The sequence below is a fragment of the Petaurus breviceps genome, unplaced genomic scaffold, assembly GCF_028583685.1.
Source record: "Petaurus breviceps papuanus isolate PSGF00001 unplaced genomic scaffold, PetGlider_PUasm1.0 126, whole genome shotgun sequence".
In the NCBI taxonomy this organism is placed as follows: domain Eukaryota; kingdom Metazoa; phylum Chordata; class Mammalia; order Diprotodontia; family Petauridae; genus Petaurus; species Petaurus breviceps.
In genome coordinates this window covers 12,501-27,546 of record NW_027185655.1, presented here as the reverse complement: position 1 = coordinate 27,546, position 15,046 = coordinate 12,501, and positions in this window count along the sequence as shown.

Below are 15,046 nucleotides of genomic sequence, written 5' to 3'. Positions count from 1 at the left end.
TAATCTATGTATAACATTAACTGCTGTTGAGCTCAGAGGCTGGAGCTATGTACTCTCTCCCTTTCTACTAAGGGATCCTTCTAGTACAGAAATATCCTATTCTATTACGATTATATGCATATACACAGTCGCTGGGTTCAATCCTAGGGGAGCTTGAACTCTTACAAGAGGTGTTAGGTTCCTTTGCTCATACTGTTTGGCTCTTTATACCCCCACATTGTCTCTGTGTTCCCAGTGAAAATTATTTATATCTTAGTTTTGTTTCACATCCTGAGTTTCACTAAAAGTGGCATAAAATTTTTACTTAATGTTTAGTGAATCAGGTATAGGACAGCTATTTATTTCTTCTGCATAAAAGAATTGGTTAACCTACATAAAATCCAGAAGCATGCTTGACAGAAAGAATTGAAACAGGACACTTTACAGCTATTGTTATGCTGCTCCGAGAAGTTGAGATTTTAAACATTCAAAAGATAAGTCATTTTGTATGATTACAATTTTTTTCACACTTAACCTTGGCTCTATACTGTCCTAACAATTCTCTCTAGGTCTGTGATTTCTAGCAAACTTTTTTTCTTATAAAATTATCTTCAATGAAGAAATTCCTTCTTCCCACCTATCAGCTCCAACCAGAGGACCCAAGACTTCTGAATCTCTTGAAGTTGCAAAACTCAACTTTGTCTCCAAAACTAGACATATCTATATGACAGTCACCATCTAGTCACCTAAAATCAGGCAAAGAAACACAAAACAGAAGAGACAGCTATGATGCTGAGATCCATTCTCAGATCTTCATGTATAGGGCATATGATTGTAGCTATTATGCAGCCATGGAGAGAAGAGGGGAAAAGCATCCCCTTTCACTCATGTCCCATAGAAGAAGCTCACAATGTCTATCCCTTGAGATTTTTATTCATATCCTTCGATCATTTTGCCAAAGTGCAAAACCTTATTTACCTTCTGATATTTCTGTATCAGAAATGGTGCACTCTGAGTATTCCCATTTCATTTTTAGTCTTTCCCATGATCAATCCATCTTCTCTTTCTAGTTATAATTCCTTGATAAAACCATTTACTTCCATATTTTTTTCAGAATTCCTAATTATAGGTTGTAGCCTGTTTAAGTACCTCTCTATTATCTTATGTATGATACTAATTTTTTACTCATCAGAGGAAGTTGTATTACCTATCTTGCTACCATCTAGCAACACTGGGAGGATGTTAGTATCAAAAAGATAGGTCTTCGCATTTATGGGAAGCCTGGGGTAAATAAAGAAGATTTGCAATTTCTCTAAAGAAAATACAGTCTACTGTCCTTCTTTTAAACTACAAATCCCAGATATACATACTAATGGACAAGCTCTATAGAGTATCTATACGAATACATGTTGAAATTGGGGTGTTAAGTATTCTTCATCTATTTGATCATTTCTACATAGTTGGACAGTCCTTTGAGCAACTTTGGGTCTCTCTCAGGATGTTCTGCAGTATTCTGGGGCTTAATGCAAAAAGAAGTATCTAGAAGATCTCACCATCCACATAGACTCCTTCTTCAACTTAATCTTAACTTTTAATTAACTCTTAATCTAGACTAAATTTCCTTTGTAACAGTGGGAAATCTCTTTAGCAAGCATATATTTCTGTTTTATGCCTTGTCATTTATTATTTGTGTATTATTGAATAGGGCTATTTCTCTTGTACTATCTTCTAAACTTCCATATTGCATAGTGTTTCTATATAGATGGGAACTATCTTATTGCAGAAAAGTCTGTAAGGCAGCATTATGTTCTACCAAATCATTTTTTTTAATTACAAACAATAAAAAGTGGAATGTCATTTTATTTTTTTTACATCTTTCAGTTAATTGTGAAATAGTGAGGGTGGTCTAATATTGAATAAAACTTGGTAAAAGCCCTTACTAATACTCTACTATTACCTTAATGAAGAACCATTTGATCCATGTAGATATGTCTTTCATAAAGATTATTTACAGATCAGGAGGGTAGCATATAGATCAGTAGTTATTATTATTATTTGGCATTAGTAGGGTACAAGATTTCCCCCCACAACTTAAGTATCTTTCCTTCCTTAATATTATTTCTATCATCCCCTCAATGCCCTCATGCATGTGATGCTTCCACTACAGTTTTCTATGTGATCAAATCTGACTTGGTTAAATTGACTGTATTTCCTATCATTGCTGTTTACCACCTCCCTTCCCCTTTTATAAGCACATGTAGAACTGTGATGTGACAGTCTAAGTGGGAAGATTGGAATGTTTTGATGGTAAGAAAAAAAAAGTTTGTCATAATACTCTTTGCAGATCTTTTCCATTTTTCTTCTATTTCTAGCCCTCCTTCCATTTTCATCCTTAAATGTCCCTGGTGTGATTTTGCTAAGTTAGATTTATTTCTAAGTCTTTTTTAGCTGCTTTTATCTTCTACTGATTCTCTCCCATTTATGAGATGACAATGCCTATAAACATTCATCATTATATTGTAAGAATTTGCAAATAATTTTATATTCTAGCTGGGTGTTGATATTGGCAACTATCTTTCTCTGTCAAACAAGCATAAATTTGCCAACTAAGGCATTTATTTTCTAGGCTTGGTCTCCTTATTTTGGCAATTAATCGGCATTGGTTAAATTTCTATATAAAATTACCATGGTTTGTTTGCTTTTTGTTTTTTATTTTTTTTAATCTAATTCTGATCTTAGGTCTGACTAGTTTGATACAGAAAACTGAATTAGGTACAGATAAATGCGACATTAATAACAAGTATTTTCCTGTTAAAATTGTTTTTGTTTTTATGCTATTGTTTGTTGATTTTTCTTTTTTTGAAAAAAAGTGTCCTTGATCAAGAGTTGAGAGATTCTATGTGAGCTACAAATCTTTGACTTCTCTCATTTCTTCTTCCTTAATCATATTTTCCAGTGTAATTCTCCCCTTCATCACCTTTTCCCACCTTTGCCTTAAAGTTACCATATATCAGTGTGTATACTAATTTAATTTGGATGGTCTGATCAAGTTTTTCATAGAATTTCTTTCTTCATCCTCATGAAGAGGATGTCAGTGTATAAGCTTTTTTTTTCCTTTATGGTAATATTTATTACATAATTTTGAGGCTTATATTTTTTTCCCTCACATCAACACTGTGAAATAGATAATTATGTTATATTAATATTAATATGGTATAATGTACTATAATGTATAATATAATAACATAGTATAATGTATAGTATACTAATATAGTGTATTATACCATATTATTATTGTAACACAATAGCAAGTAGTATTATGCTCACTTTACAGATGAGGGAATGTGATTTGCCCATGTTCACATGGCTAATCCATACCAGAGGTAGATTTTAGAAGTTCAGGCCTCCCAACTTTGAGTCCAGTCATCTTTCCATTACAACTCATTTATTTACAATTCTCACCTGCCTCTGGACTTGCAAGGGATTTCCTTTATAAGAAAGTACAATGGAAGTTCTGCCCATGGGCCAGAAGAGGAAAAAAAGAAAGTTTCTGCATTATCTAAAGGGTTCAAGTGTCTGACAAGGTGAGGGAAAATGATGAATGCAAGCCCAGGAGGTCAGCTCCTTGGCCTACCTATTGATAGCTCATTGACACCTCATTAAGATAGCTTTTTCCTAGATTTCCCCAGAGAGTGGAATGTCTTTCCCTTTCACTTCATAGGCTGCCCAGAATACCAGGCTCCCTGGAATGCTTCCAGCTATCCCTGCAATAATTTCCAGATGCCACACACTCTCTGCTTCTGGCGAACCCTGGGCTCCCTGTAACAGTTGGCAGGGTTGATGAGAGTCTGCAGGGCAGCAAAATAGAATCTGAAAAGGGAACCAGGGCCGTCTGGTTGTCATCAGTTTCCTGGAGAAGGTACTTACAATCCAGGAAATAAAAGCAGCCACCTTCCAGGTAAGCTCTAATGCCTCACTTTATAGCCCACTCAAAGGTTTGCAAAACACTTTACACAGATTAGCTCATTGGAGCCTTGCAACAGCACGATAGGTTGCAGGTGCTAGTCTTACATCCCATTCATTTATACCCATGCACATGGCTTCCCCAGAAGAGTATAAGTGCCTGCCTTCAAGGAAAGGAGCATTTCCAGTGACTAAATAAATGCATTTTGAAATGATTGAGCTGTATTTTACACAGGATGAAACAGAAACTGGGAAAGTCTAAATGACTTGCTCAGTATCACCTCGTGACTATCTGAAGCTAAGATTCCAAAGCAGGTCTTAATGTTCTTGCTACTCCGCCATGATGTGTCCACAGACAACATGACTGGGCGCGGTGGGATCATGCCCTATCACTGATCTGCACATAGGCAGTCAGCCAAGAGCTGCCCTCAAGGATTTGCCTTCATTCTAACTGTGGGAGGACCTGCTCACATGAGCAGAGTCAAAGGAACATGGAGGACTCCTGAAAACTCTTGGCTTCTTCAAGGTTCTCTAAGAAAGGTACAAATAATTTGTATATACATTTATGTACATACATATATGTGTATAGAATGTAAACTCTGAAATCACAGATTCTTTCTTTTCTTTCCATTCTTCCTTCCTCCTTCCCTCCCTCCCTCCCTTCCTTCCTTCCTTCCTTCCTTCCTTCCTTCCTTCCTTCCTTCCTCCCTTCCTTCTTCCTTCCTTTCTTCCTGTGAATCTCCAGCAACTATCACCTAGTTGGTACTTAAAAAATGCTTGCTCATTGATCATTTGTCCCAATCAAGGTCAATTCAAATCGGTTCACTAAGATTAAACATGTATTACCTACCAGGCACTATGCTAGGTGCTCTAACTATTTCCCCCCTTTTTCAGAAAATAAAATCGATTAAATATGGTACACATCTAGGGAGAGCAGTGGACAGAGTACTGGACCTTCAGTCAAGAGTCCTTGCCTTCCAGCCTGGCCTCAGGCACTTACTGGCTGTGTGACTCTGCCAATCTGCATGGCTTATTTTCTTCATTTGTAAAATGAGGATAATAACAGCACCTCCCTCCCAAAGTTGTTGTTGGGATAATATATATAAGGAACCTTGCAAACATTAAAGGAATATATACATTCTAATTGTTGGTGTTGTCCTTATTAAATGGACTGGGGTAGAACTCCCTCTTTTTCTCCTCTGGTCTCCATCCTTTACTCCAATTACATGGTTGCTACATCTAGTAGATTTCTACCTGCAGAAAGGCCCATGATTCTAATCCTCTGCTTATTTTTGTTCATGAGAGACTTAATTTTTTTCCTGTCAAACTCCTAACTCCAGATGTGGGCAGTTCAATTCAACTCCATATAAAGCTTACTAGGCCACTGCTATGTTCCCCAGCACTGAACATAAGGACCACAAAACGAAACTCTCTCTGCCCTCAAAAAGCTTGCATACTGAGTGGAGTGCCTACTTCTGATCGACACCAGCTATGTGAACCTCATTTCCCTCTGGGGGTTCTAGGCAACTGTGCAGCTGTCAGGTGTGGGAGTGCCCATCTGCCTTGGCAAGAGGGAATTTCTTCACTAGATGTTCTCTACAGCAGAGAAAATAGATTTAGATTTTCTACTCTCCCTACCCCAAAAGAGTAAATTCAAGAAGAGAATACTAACAACTGAGGTAAGCAGAGGGCCTCATGATACTATTAATAACTAACATTTAATGTTGGCAAAGTATTTTACATATGTTATCTCTTCGGATCATGACAGCACTTTCAAAGTAGATGTTTTCCCCATATGATATTACCACAGTAATTGTTTTGCTCCTTTTGTGTTTGGACAGAGCTAAAGCAAGATCACACATATGGTCCCATAACATTCTTTACTCTGTCTCGGTCTCTGAAAGTAGTAAGCAATGTCACCTTTCTATCCTCACTGATCTCTCATTCGAGGAGACAAAAAAAGAGGAAGTCACTCTGGGCATGTTCATGGGATATTTCATACAGCCCTCAGAAGGGTTATGACCAATGCCTGCTCATGTCTCTTTTCCCATTGTAGAAAATAATAATGAAAATGAGAATAGCCAGTGCTGCCTAACTGTCTATAGACCCTAGAATTATGACATGCTTCCAATGTCCCATTAATAATAGGACAATTTATCTTTCTCTTAGAACATTCATTTTTGGAACATATCTCTATCAATGGGCTGGCATTACAAACCAATGATCTATACATTTCCTGGAAGGTGGGGAGCCTGGAAAAACTGATGCTTTTGTGTATTTTCCCCATCGCTTACTTCAAGACATGGGACATTTATTGTGTTCTCAACACATGTGGAATTGGGTGAGATTGATGTGTCAGATTCTCTCACCATATGACTGATTTTTTCAGTGCATCTATAAAACCAACCATATAAAATGATACATAGATTAGTTAAGATAAAACATTAAAATATTTTTACAACTGGTTTGATGTTTCTTAAAGTTCACTAACCCATGAGATTCTTATAGAGTGCAATTAAACTGGAAAAGAAATAAAGAAGGTCTTGTTGGTTTTTTTAAACTTCATGTGAAGCAACAATAACCCATCAATATTTATTCTATTCCTCATTCCATTGTACTTCAATCTGTCTGTAGAACTGACTGGAAGATTTGTTCATTTTTTCACAAAATTTGAAATGTTGATAGCCAGGGAAACGTGACCTTTGTTGATAACCAAGGAAAGGTAAAAATGCTGTGATGGCAGATGCCTTAGTAGAGCATGTGCAATATCTAAACTCTTGTGGACTAGATTAGATTTTTATCCTTAAAAAACATTGAAATTGTACTTGAGATTTAATTGGTCCAGAGGATTGAGGCTCAAATCATTCTAATTACTTCCTGGTAGCTTGTAATGGGAAAGTAAATTTTAAAGATCTTTCCTGCCCCTAGGCTAAAGTGCACCTGGAGCCTGGGGTGGGAGGCTTGTTTTTCAGTAGATACTTTTTGATTGGCCAGTGGGTCAATAAGGTTGTTACATTCTCTGAGCCAGGAGAAGGCTATATAAGCCCTGATGTGAGGCTTTATTTTGGGGCTCACTTTGAGAAGTGTTCTGTGATGTGATCAGATGAAACTCTGGAAAGCCCTTGTCCAGAGTCCCCCGGCTTTGAAACCTAGATGTTGTTTGGTATGGATGTAATGGTTGGACATTTTGGAAACTATTTGATCTGTTTCTCTGTCTTGATAATTCTGTCTGTATACTTTGAAGTTCTGGGTGCTGACCTTTTTCCCCTGAACTAGGTAAATGATACATATTTGACTGATTAAAGTAAGCTTGTTAACCCATTTTGATTTGCTTTCCTTTAACAAGGCAGATCCAAGAACCTGTGGTGGTAGCGACCCTGGGGACACTGGGGTGCTTGCCAGCTAAAGGGCTTGAATACAAAAGGTAATGAATGAGGTGTCAGAGACTTCTTCCTACAGCTTGACACACTTCTGACTGGTCCACTGTTTTTTTTGTTTGTTTGTTTGTTTTATTTTTAAGCAATAGGGGTTAAGTAACTTGCTCAAGGTTACAAGGCCAGTTATTTCTGGGTGTGGTGCTAAGTATCTGAGCCCAGATTTGATCCAGGTCATCCTGACACTGGAGCCGGTGCTCTTACTCGCTGAGCCACCTGGCTGCCCCTTGACTGGTCCACTGTTAAGGCCATTTGTAGAGTCTAGGAAGCTGTATGAGTTTGAATCAATGCTATTTTTGTTTGTCTTTTGTTCTTGAAGAGGACCATGACAGCAGGGAGTGATGCCATGACATGCAAGTCAGTTGGATTTAAGTGAGGGAGGTGTGTTCAAAGTCACCAGCCTCACTTTTTCCTCCTGAAACAATGCTATATATCCTTGCTGAATATACTTTCCGTGTTATGACTAAGTAAATTTTCTATTGCTAAGTCCTATATGGTCTACACATGTCTTATTTCATTCTAGTATCGCAACTCAACCATGAGACCAGTCTGAGTCAGGTCTGGCCCACATTTGACATTTCTTTACTGAACTGGAGTAGAATGATATTGTGATGGGGAAAGGCAATGTAAAGGAAGAAGGGGAGCGCCCTGGGTGATTGGAGACCCTGATATGGAAGCACTGACCCTTTTTTCTGGAGAGATGAGAATTCTGAATATTTAAAGTTTCTTTTCTTTTCAGATTAATTATTGTTGAATGCTGACTTAAGGTAAAGTTTGACAGAACATTGAGGTTCTCTGTGTTCTGTCTCAGAACCTCTAGCCAGAGGAATGGATCATAATAACTATGGTGTGAAGGAGAGAGAAGACAGGACAGAGTCTCTGTTGTGACTATAGGCAAATGTCATGATCCATAGCCAAGTGAAAGAGAATTGTGTTGAGTTTATATTCCGTCAAATATATTCCATCAAATCAAGGCTACAGTTGATTTGGGATTTTCTCTCCACAAAGCCTGAGGCTTGAGTAAGTAGATTAAGTGGTGGAAGGAGGTTTGGGGAGGAAGGAGCTGGAGTGGCTTCCCTCCAAGGCTGTTACCAATTTTACTTTCCCATTGTTCTCCTCCAGAAGGTTAAAAGGGGCCCCTTAGGCTCCAGAGTGAGGGGTGGAGTGAAGGCTTTGACTAAGGGAAAGTCCCACCCACAGCAACAGCTGAAGGGAGCAGAGGCGGGAAAGAAAGAGGGGAGTGTCTCCACTCACACAAAGATCCTGGCTCCTAACTTCAGTAGCTATTTTTTTTTTCCTGCAAACCTCCAAGACACATACTATTACATTAAAAAAATAGTGGCACTGGGGCGGCTAGGTGGCGCAGTGAGTAAAAGCTCTGGCCTCGTAGTCTGAGGACCTGAGTTCCCTGAGTTCGGTTCCGATCACAGACACTTAACACAAAAGAACTAGCCTTGTAACCGTGGGCAAGTTACTTAACCCAATTGCCGTCCAAAAGGCAAAAACAATTTTTAAAAATCTTAGTGAGAAAAAAGTTGCCCTTGAATACAGGAGACTGGTTCAAATCTTGCCCCAAAAGTCATCACTTCTAATCTCTGCTAACTCAAGCCTTTACTGATGCCACCTCCCTTAGCCTACTCACCTTTAGGACTGGAGGGCAGAGCACCAAGCTCTTCCCAATGCCTTCCTTTGTAGAGGACAAAAATGGAACTTTCACTCACACTCCCCTGCATCTGCTACCTGGACTGGTTTCAAATGCATGGAATAAGATGTCTTCTGTGGTGCCTCCTTCTGCTTTCCTACCTCCTTTTGTGCGCCCCCCCCCATTCAGATTGTAAGATCCTTGAGGGCAGGGACTGTTATACACACAATTATTAATTGTATCTCCACCACGTAGTACAGTGCTTGGCACATAGTAGGTGCTTATTAAATGTTTAATGGATTGGATGAATATAAATGCTAATTATAACCATCACCACCATCATCATAATCAAAAGTGCTTGCTTTGCTTAAAGCGTAGAAATAAGAGTTGTCTCGTGTCTCACAAAATTGTCTGAGAAGAGTATGACCTTGGACTATGAGAAGCAGCCCCTCACTGAACGCACTTTAGGACCTTTGGGTTTATTTATTGCCCAATCCTTTGGAAATGAGCAGCTTCAGGAGTTGCTAGCAGTCTGTTGGACTCAGATCCCAGCTGTGAAGAAGAGAAAAGCCCAATGAGACTGTTGCATGTTTCTTTCTGCCAGGGTAAGATATACTAAAGTCCCTTGGGAGAGGACTTAACACTTCCTTTTTGCCAAGAAAATTTAATTCCTTATTGGCTGAGTAAGCAGAAGTATCTAAGAGCCAAGTCAATATGGTATATGATTTTCATCCAGCCCAGCCCTTTCAGAAGAGGTGTGGAGAGCTCAAGGCAGGTCCATGTTGGATGGACCTTGGCACCACTCTTTGCTCCAGTTGGAGCATCTGCAAAGGTTTATCCAGAAAATCAGTTCACTGGAAAATACTGCATTACTGTTTTAAGAATGCCGTTAGTAAAGAAGAAACTATTTTCAGGATTCAGAGGAGAAAAATGAAATGAATGTGTTGTAGTAAAATTCTCTTGTGGTCAGGACTAAAGATTGCTGAGACATCAAGGAGACATAACTTAATTAAGCAGATGTCTTTAGCACCCACAGCTCATTCAGTATCCAGTATTCCATAGAGCATTAGTCAATAATATTTGATGGTAATGAGTAGAGATTTTCAAGTTAATAATACAAATGACATGAGTTCAATACCCTGACTAATTGCATGTATCCCTTTCGTTCCTTGGGTTCCTTCCTCCTAATTCTCAATTTTTGGTTGTTTTTTGGGAGGCACATGATTCCTTCAGGTCTCTGGGGGACTTTTTGGTGCATTTTATTAATAAAAACACTAGCACAGAATATCAGCCTTAAGGGTGTAAACATTTATAAGTTAAGTGCTTATTAATAAACCTATTAACAAACAGTCATTTATTTTATAACTACTATGCACCAGTCACTGTGCTAAGCACTTTACAAAGATTTTCTTTCATTTGATTCTCCTTTTACAGTGGAAGAAACTGAGGCAGGCAGGTTTAGTGACATGTTTAACACTAGATTTGAATTCAGTTCTTCCTGACATCAGGTGCAGCACTCTAGTGACATATCTGAAACAAGAATCAATAGTTGAATGAATGTTGTAATTCCAGCTTCCCCGATAAGCAATAAAAAAGTAGTTTCATTTTTTTATTTTTTAAAATTTATTTTATTTTAGTTTTTAACTTATGGAATAAAACAAACATTTCCAGAACATAGTATAATTTATTAAAAAAAAAGATGATTGTACATGAAACTGAAAATCTATTATGGGCAACTTGCTGTTCCTTTTAAATATAACAAAGATGTCTCATTTTTTTCTTTTTTCCTTTGTCTTCCCTCCCCCTGCTCTGTCCTAGAGATGGCTATCCTTAGACACAGATTCCATTTACGCATAATGAAAATCATTCTATAAATACTTCTATTTATCAGTTCTTTCTCTGAGAGCAGACAGCATCTTTCTTCATGACCTTTATTTTTAATTTGTGTATTTATAATAGTCAAAATGACTGCATCGCTCAAAGTCATTCTTAAAACAGTATTACTGTCCATGTATTCGATGTCATTCTGGTTCTGCTCACTTCTCTCTTCATCATGTCAGGTAAGTCTTTCCATGCCTTTCTGAGATCACTGAACTCATCATTTCTTGTAGCACAGTAATATTCCATCACAACCATCCATGCGCCACAACTTATTCAGTCAATTACCAACTGATGGGCATCTTTGCAATCTCCAGTTTTTTGCCACCACAAAGAGAGTTGTTATAAACATCTTATTCCCACTCAAAGTTATATTTACTGCTTGTGAATTTCCCTTTCCCTCCATCTTATTTTAACTCTCTTTTCTCTCAACTCTTTTTTTTTATCTTATCCCTATTAGGGGATCTTTTCCCCCTCCCTCTGACTCTCCCTCCCACCCATCCCTGGAAGAGTACCTCCCCCATCCTATTAAAAAAAAAGAATACTAGTACCTGAAATTTCCATTAAAAAAGTGGAAACTAAGTTAGTCAATACTAATCAGTCAATAAGCATTTATGAAGCCCTTATCACATGGCTGGCATTTTGTTAAGTGCTGAGGATGCTTTGCATGGTCCCTGCCCTCAAGAAGCTTAGAATCGAATGGGGGTGACAATAAGCAAGCAAATATGTACAAATAAACTATATGCAGGATAAATAGAAAATGATTTAAAGGGATGACCCTAGAAATAAGAGGGATGGGGAAAGGTTTCCTGTAGAAGGCATGAGTTTAGCTGGGACTTGAAGGAAGCCAGGAGGCAGAGATGAGGAAGAAAGAGCATCCCAGACCCAGCAGACAGACAGAGAAAATGCCCCCAAGTCTTTTTATCTTGTTCATTGCAACAATAAGGAGGCTGGATGAGTATGGACTGATGGGTATGTTGGTAGTTTGAGAAGATTGGAATGTAGGAGGGACTAAGTTAGGAAGGACTTGGAATATCAAAAAAGGGTTTCACATTTGGTTCTGAAAACAATAGGGAGCCACTGGATTTTATTGAATATAAGAGGGACAGGATGGGACTGATGCTTTAGGAAAATTGCTTTAGATGCAGAGTGGAGGATGGATTGAAGTAGAGAGAGATATGGAAGGGGGACTAACCAGTAGGCCATTTCAATAATCCAAAAGTGAGGTGATAGCATGAGGGTCTGCATCAGGGAGATAGCAGTGTCAGAGGATGGAAGGAGGAATAATCAAGACATAGTACAAAACTGGAATAAATCAGGTAAAGCAAAAAGGGTCCATTTAAAGGATAGGAAGAATGACTTCTTCTCTCCCTCTTTTAAATGGGTGGGGAACTCCCATGTGAAGACACCCTTCCTACCAATACAGGTTGGTACCTTCTCTTCAATTTATAGGTATAAAATAAATTAAAACCAACATAGTCTTAGAAGGCAAAGGGAGCTGAGTATTTGTTGAAGGCAGCTAGTTGGTGTGGTAGATAAAGTGCCAGGCCTGAAGTCAGGACAGCTCATCTTCCTGAGTTAAAATCTGGCCTCAGACACTTACTAGCTGTGTGACCCTGGGCAAGTCACTTCACCCTGTTTGCCTCAGTTTCTTCATCTGTAAAATGAACTGGAGAGGGAGTGGGGGTATGCTTATGGGCATATATATGTATACATGTACATATCGGTATTTGGATTAGATGATCTCTGAGGTCTTTCAGGGATGGGGAACCTGTGGCCTCGAAACCAGATGTGGACCTCTAGGCTTCAAGTGAAGTCCTTTGACTCAATCTAATTCAAAAAGCCATACTTCAGGATCTAGAGAGCCCCCTTGAGGTCACACGTTCCCCACTGCTGGATTGATCAAACTACTCAGTGATCCTAATATTGAACCTAAGGAAGTTAAAAAACACAAAAAACAAATCAAGGTATTCAGATAATCCAGTGGACCTGGGATCTTCTGAATTTGGGATCTACAGTCCTAAAATCTTAGCCCCCCGGCCTCTCCTAGTGCATTCATCTTTGTTAGTCAGCCAGTTGACACAATTAGCGTCAGCAGAAGTGTTAATGAAATGATAAAGAACAAACAGTAGTAAATCAAATAAACCAATGAAATATGGGCATGTACTGTCCCACAAATATATACATTGTCAGGGGGAAGACTGAGCACACATCAAAAGTATATCAGTGTATTAGTAGATACACTCACATGTAGGGCACTTGGATTACCAAGATAACTCTTCTTTATCCCAGTCAAGTCTCATTATTTTTTTTCCTCTTATGTAAGAACTATATAGAAATGCTAATGTTTTTTTAATTCTGATACCTTACTAAAGCTATTAATCATTTTAATTATTTTTGTGCTGATTCTCTGTGGCTTTCTAAGGAATCCCTTATCATCAAGAAACAGGGATGATTGGGTGTTTTCCTTTAATTTTGTTTTTTTTGTAACATTGCTCATTTTTCTTGAGTTAGTTATGATAATGTTAAAGGGTCACAGATTTCTTCAAACTGTTTTCAATGGGAAAACTTCCCTTGTTTTGCCATTGTAAGCCAACAGTCATTTTTTATTCTTACTATATACTTTTGATAATACTAAAGTGTAGTTTTTCCATGACTATGTTTTGAGGTTTTTTTTTTAATATAAATGAATTCTGTATTGTCAGGGTTTTTTGGAGGAGGTTATCTATTAAAATGGTCATGTAATTTTTATATTCACTGTTATTCATATGATTACCTATGTTAATTATCTTCCTAATGTTCCTAACAATATATGTATCTCTAGTATTATTCCAACTTGGTCATTGTGAATTTTTTTCTAAATATATTGCATATATTTTTTTAAATTTTGAATGAATTTTTATTGGTGACATTGTTCGATAGCTCTCTTTTTCAACTTTGTCTCTTACTATTTTGGATGTGAGGATCATATATGGCTTATAAAAGGCAGTAGGGAAGAGTACTTTCTATCTCTATTTTTGTAGCATAGCTAACAAATATCTCTATATAATAGATATAATTCACTTATAAATTCCTCTGGCCTACCCCCACTCCTTTTGCCATTTGTCTATTTTTTAAATTGGTTTCGAGGATATAATTTCCCCCCTTGTTTTTCTCTTTCTTTTTTTTTAAATTTTGATATTTTATATTTTCAGAGCTATTCACCTACGTCTTTTGAATCTTCAATTTCACTAACATATAATTGAATGTACTCATTTCTGACCATTCTTATCTCTTCTATTTGTTTTGAATTTGTCTTTTTACTTTAAAAAATTTTTATTTTCCTATAGCCTTTCTTGATCAGGCTATCTAATGGTTAATCAGATTTTCTTCACTTTAAAAAAATAATCTCCCAGGTTTTTTTTAATCAATTCAGTAGGGCTGCATATTGACTTAGAAAAGTCACATAGTAACATTATCTATATTTTATGCATATTTTGTTAAATATTTCTGAACTAAATTTTAAGCTAATCCAGTTCACACTAGGCTGTTGACCATGTGTTTAAAACCTCTATATTAGGAAAGAAATAAATCATTAAAAAGCTAAAAACAAAACAGAAATACATATAATCACAAATCCTTTAAAGGTCATAATGCAATATAGGGGACTGCTGCTTTATATTTAAATTCCTCTGTACTATACACACACACATTTGCATACATTTACATGGTCACCTATTAAATTTGTGTCTTCATTGGTATATTTATCCCTATGGATGATATGCCATGGTGATCTCTTCAGCTCCCATGGATTTAATTATTGTCTCTCTGTCTTTGGTGATCAAATCTGCTTTTCCATCCCTTACTTCTCTGCTGACTTTAATCTCCAACTGTATATTTATTGAATATCAACTGGATGTCATACAAGCATCTTAAATTCAATATGTCTGAAACTAGACTCACCTTCTTGCCCCACCCGAGCCTTTTCCATTTCAAGTTCCCTGTTATAATTCCTTATCCTCCCAGTCTCCCAGGCTTGCAAACTAGGGATCTCCCTAATTCTCTTTTACCACCCCACTCCAGATGCAGTCTGTTGTCAGTCTGTTAATTCCACCTTTGTAACATTTCTTTAATCCAGTGATGCCAGATGTTCCTCACACATGACTCTGCA